Source organism: Bos indicus x Bos taurus, chromosome 19 (assembly GCF_003369695.1).
Source record: "Bos indicus x Bos taurus breed Angus x Brahman F1 hybrid chromosome 19, Bos_hybrid_MaternalHap_v2.0, whole genome shotgun sequence".
In the NCBI taxonomy this organism is placed as follows: Eukaryota; Metazoa; Chordata; class Mammalia; order Artiodactyla; family Bovidae; genus Bos; species Bos indicus x Bos taurus.
The window spans coordinates 30,833,692-30,839,691 of NC_040094.1; positions in this window are offsets into that span (position 1 = coordinate 30,833,692).

The window sequence follows — 6,000 nt, forward strand, 5'->3', positions numbered from 1 at the left end:
ATCTGAGCCACAAGGCTTTAATTATGTTTTTGCTGCTTTTGTGACTACCTACGATGCAGCGGTGACATACGAGCACTTCGGCAGTCTGCGATGCCGGTGCTCAAGGTGTGTGGCCGATTGTGAATGGGTGTGTTTCCTCGTGTGTGCTCCGGGTCTAACCTCCGGCAGTGGCGCTAAGACTGTGACTTGCTGTTTACTTGCACCAGGTTGTGTCGTTGAGAATAGTGATGTGGGTAGAACTTTCTCGAGCCACAGAGATGTCCTCTGCGCATGTGTCCGTTACCCGTCCATTATCCACCTGTCCACCAAGCAGGGCTTCCCTGGTGGCTCAGTGGCAAAGAATCCGCCTGCAGTGGGGGAGACCTGAATTCCATCCCTGACTCAGGAAGATCCCCTGGACGAGGGCATGGCAACCCACTCCAGGATTCTTGCCTGGATAATCCCACAGACAGAGGAGTCTGGTGGGCTGCAGGCCATGGGATCACCAAGAGTTGGACATGGCTGAGCGACTAACACACAACCACCACCTGGGGTTGGAAAAGGTGGCTAATGTGGCTAAACTAAATGTTAAATTCTGTTTAATTTTCATTAATTTACATTAAATAGCTGCCTAAACACAAGTGGCTGCTGCCCTGGACAGTGTCGGTTAAGAAGGTCTTTGTTCATCTGATCACTACAATCCCTCTGAGAGAGCAAGGGGGAAATGCATCATTTTCTGGAGGATGAGACGGTTCACCAGATGTTCACCTGGGCAGGTGGAGCAGGTGGCCATGGCATCATGTGATTTAAGATGTGTATTGCAAAGGGCCCTTCCTGCACTTCTTTAGAATGGCTCTGCCATTGGGCTGTCATAGGGGATGTTATTTTTAGCAATTAAATGAAAACACTGGCAGGAATTTTTTTTTTTTTTTTTAACAAGGCACTGGTCTACCCTATATTTCCAAATAACTGAGCATTCCTTGGCTAAAAAGTAATATGATTAAAATAGAGATTTTTTTTTCCTTGCCTTTGGAAGGAAATGTCAACATTTTGACTACTGCATAATTTGAGCTGAGGCAGATCATCAAAAAGAGCAAATATTTGTTGTCTTTTAATTTTTTTGGCCATGCCACACAGGATGAAGGCTTAGTTTCCAAACCAGGGATCGAGCCTGCACCCCCTGCATTGGAAGCTCGAAGTCTTAACCACTGGACCATCAGGGAAGTCCCAGAAGGGAGCAAATATTTGAAATGTACATAAGCAGAGGTAAACTACTTCATATGTAAGAAGTTCTCCTTGATTACTCTGGACAGGCCAAGCAAATCACATACCGGATGCTGTGCCATCATTTGAGATGCCAGTCACACTACAGCCCCTCTCTGTGGTGTACCTTACTCCTCATTCTCTATGCTCCCAACCAGTGGGTGATTTTGACCTCCAGAGATCATCTGGCAATTTCAGGAGATATTCTGGTTGTCACAGCTTGGGGTCAAGCTGCTTCTGGCAACTAGCAGGTAGAATCCAGTGATGCTACTGAGCATTCTACAATGCGTGGGACAGCCCCCGGCAACAAAGAGTTACCTGGTTCCACATGTCAGGATTGCTGAGGTTGGGGAACCCTGCTCTAAGCCCTTGGTATTCAAGGTGTGGGCTGTGGATATCTGTATTTACAAAGGTCACAAATGTGGATGTCTCTCTTGCCCCATGTTTTAAAACCAACCTTGACTGAGGTACTAACCATGTCATCAGTGGCTCAGCACCCATTCTGGGTTGGGTTTGGAATTAAGCCTCACCTCCCGACCTTGGCTGCAGGGTCCAGGCTTGAGGTTGGGCTCCCATGTGCTGCCTGAATCACCTTGGAAGCTGACTGCATTTCCCGCTTCCAGGAAAAGTCCCAGGATGTGTTTCCCCTGGGTCATCATCCTCCCCATTTTCTCCCTTCTTCCCTTCCTCCATCATGTTCTGTCCTCCCCACTAGGTCTATCTACCACTGGTAAGTCAGAGAAGTATCAGAGTTAAATAAATCTCCCCATCTTTCTAAGGGGCACGGAGTGGCTCTGTAAGACTATGTAAAGCTCTTATGAAAGGCAACAGGGGGAGAAATACTAACTACAGAGACCTTGAACCCGTATGGTAAGTCCCCTACATGTGAACCTTCAAGTTGAAACTTCCAAAGATGCACACGTGCGTTCCATCAGCGTCAGGTGTAAGCGGCGTTGCAGCTTGCCCTCTGTCTCCTGTTGCCGACGATCCTTCAGTACTAGATAGCCAGTTGTGTGAGTTGGGTACCTAGACTAATTTTGTTGAACTTAGGAACAAAATCGGACTTAGGAATGTGCTCTCGGAATGGAACTCTTTGGTATGTACGGGATTTACTGTATCCCATCTCTTAAGGGTGGAGGGGTGTCCAGAAACATCCCCCCCAAGCCAAGCAGGTCATTCCCCCTTTCATCTTCCCCTTCAGTGCCTGGAATTGAGATTCAGAGGGTGCCTGACACATCCAGCCTTTCATACAAAGCCAGGCCCCACCTGGGTTACTTCTACTCTGCTGTCTCACTCATCCAATCACGACCATTTACCAGGACACATCGCTTCTTTTCCTGACCACTCTCCAACCCATTCCTGCCTCAGCGTTTCGGGGAAATGAGGTGAGAGACCCAGGAGGTGGGACCCGGCTGTTGCTGGCTGTATTCTAGAACAAACCCCTTTAAATGATTTCTGAAGTGTCCCCCAGGCTGGCGGCTGGGGGAGCAGGAATGAAGCGGCAGTGAAGAAGTGAAATTATCACCTATTGCTTCACCCGTATAATTGGGTTAATAATGAAAACATAACTAGCAGGGGCCTCATCCACAAGGAGTCATTATGTGCTTTCTTCCCTCGACCATGGTCACAAAACATGAAAAGTACGTCTCATAAGGTGAGCGTGCTCAGGACCGCTTAGCAACCTCCCCTGTAATTGTCTCCCAGTTTATAGGAACATGAAATTAATTATCGTATCTCATACCTAGAACAGTAAGTGTGTGGAAAAATCACAGAGATGGATCCTCCTTGTCCTGAAATGGATCACTCGCAGTTGGCTTCCCCTGGGAACATTTCAGGTTTAGTCTGCTGGGAGAGCCTTGAGACAGCCTTCATCAGAATGCATTGCTATTGTTTCATCGTTCTGTCGCATCCAACTCTTCTCAACCCCATGGACTGAAGCCCACCAGGCTCCTCTGTCCATGAGATTTCCCAGGCAAGAATACTGGAGCGGGTTGCCATTTTCTTCTCCAGGGGATCTTCCTGACCCAGGGATCAAATCCGGGTCTCCTGCTTGGCAGGCAGATTCTTTAGCCCTGCGCCACCAGGGAAGCCCTTTAGAACACATAATTTCATGATAAAATAGCACTGTGTCTCCGTGGTGGACGGCATCTCTTGCTAACCATATGGCCATTGTTGTACTGGAACAATTGCTGAACAAATCCAGATTTTGTGTGCTCATTCATGACAAGAATTTCTGTCTCATAAAAATTCTCGGGAAAACTTAGGGGTGATAACATCAGGTTTGGGAATAAAGAGACTTGAGTTCTGTTGCCACTTCTCCTGCCACTGGTTTTTGGACTTTTATCCAAACCTTTTCTCATTAAATCTCAGTTTCTTTCTCTGTGAACCCAGTAGGACTGAAAGTCTGGGCTGGAGTGCCTCTGGCTTCTGCCCATAGCTGGGAGTCAGCAGGCACAAAGGGGTACACTCATTGCAGTTAAAATGCTGATGAACTTCTGCACTGACTGGCAAAAACCCACCCACCCCCTGCCCACACCTCTTGCCCAGGGCCTCTCTGTTGCTCTGGCTACAGATTCCCTCACCTGGCCATCTCCTGCCCCCCACCCGCCACCATCACTCATCAACTAAAGTTTAATGTCTGGTCCAGCAGGAGCTCTTAACACAGCTTTATTGCTGTGCTCAGATGCTCATTCATGTCTCTTTTAGACCCCATGGACTGTACCCCACCAGGTTCCTCTGTCCATGGGATTCACCTGGCAAGGATACTGGAGTGGGTTGCCATTTCTGCCTCCAGGGGATCTTCCTGACCCAGGAATCAAACACTCATCTCTTACATCTGCTGCATTGGTAGGTGGATTCTTTACCAGTAACGCCACCTGGGAAGCCCCTACATTGCATCGTTATCAGGACCTTATTTTAGGACGTCTGTACCTCTGACTTGCCCATGGTTAAACAGTTTAAGTATTACCCCTGATGGTTGCCTTGTATTTAGGGAAGAGCATTACCCACATTATAAATTAGCTGTTTACATTTCTGACAAGCAAAAAGAAAAGGGATATTTTTTAGAGTTTTCCATCTGTTTCTCTGTTTTTAGCCAGCTAGGGTCAAGCACTGACACCCTGACTGTCTACTGATACACACAGTGGCACTTGGATTTCATAAACAGAAGAAAATCCCATCTATGGCAGAGTCTTTGGATAATTCAGGCAAGGATTAGACTGAAGATGACCTTGACTTTGGAGATAATTAGATTTAATTATGCAAATACAATTTGAATACTAAGAGCATATACATAAAACCGTTTTCAGGCACCACCAAAGTTGCTCTTTACCCGGCAGTCACTGAAGTGCTTCCAATTACAGCAAGACAGCCCCTGTAAGCCATCCTTGAGTTATTCATACAAAGGACAACAGTGAGAAGGCGTTTCTTTCCAAAGGTCCTATCAACGGCCCTGTTTATTTATTGTAAATTACTAAAGACTCAGGGTATGTTTCTTGTATCATCCAGATACGAACCTTGATATTTTCAATGCCTGTGACATATTTATTCATTCATTCAACTGTTATTAAGACTTCATGCCAAGCATCTGGGCTAATTGCTGGGAATAAAGGCATGAAAACATCTTAACCAAAGGAGCTTTCGGTCTAGCAGAGAAATAGACACACTAATAAAAAAGTATAAGACGATAAGTAAGTTGAGTGGGCTCTTTCCCCCTGGTTCTTTGGTGGTGCTTTTCAAAGATAGCATCTCCATTCTTTCTGAAACATCTACTTGGTGAGACCCTCCTGGTGTCCCTCTCATCTCTCAGGCTGCTCTTCTCAGTCTGTGTCCTGGGCTTCTTTTTTCTCCATACCCTGGATACTTAGAACAATTAGAAGTAGGAAACCCCCTGGGACCTGTCCCCAAAGCCCCTTTCTCTTCTCATGCCCCACGATTTCCCCAGGCCATTTCTTTCACTCTCCTTGTTTTAATTACCACCTTTTGCCAGTCTCTTAAGAACAGCTCTCTTCCAGACCTGTATATCCAACAGCCCACAATCACTCCAGACTCCACTGTCCCAAACAGAATTCATCACTTTCTTCACTGTGCCCTTCCCAACCCACTTCTCTCCCCCTGTTCTCCTTGTTTTATCCATGACATCACTGTCCACCCAGGTGGTCAAACCATAAGCATGACCATCACCTGATGTTCTTCCCCATTTAGACCTCCTGGACAGCAAATCATTGTCCCTATTTGTTAGCTTGTTCTACAGTTTGCTAGTTTGAGCTCCCCACCGTCTCTCGGGCACTCCCCCAGGCCCACAGCCACCACTCTTGACTCCAGTCCTCACCGCCTCTCACTTGCATGGAGTCCCTTCCTGGTGTCTCTGGCTCCGTTGGAGCCCCCCTCCTGACCTTCCCCCAGGGATGGTGCGGTCATCTGTGTAACATGCTGGTCTGATTATGTCCGCAGTAGTTGCTACTGGAGATGTGCTAAGCCTAGGAGCCAGTGCCCCCTCTCGTCCGAGATCCATCCCACCTCCTGGAAAGCACGTTTTTATGACAAGGTCTTGAGCTTCCTGGACCTCACCCATAGCTCAGTGAGTTAGGGCAAATACTCTGACCCAGGCTGACTCAACTGAGTTCTTTCTCCAGGCATTTTGATTTGGGACTCATAAACACCACTGTGTCTCTCTGTATGGCTACAACTGTAACTTATGGGGCTTCCCAGGTGGCACAGTGGTAAAGAAACTGTCTGCCAATGTAGGAAATTCAAGAG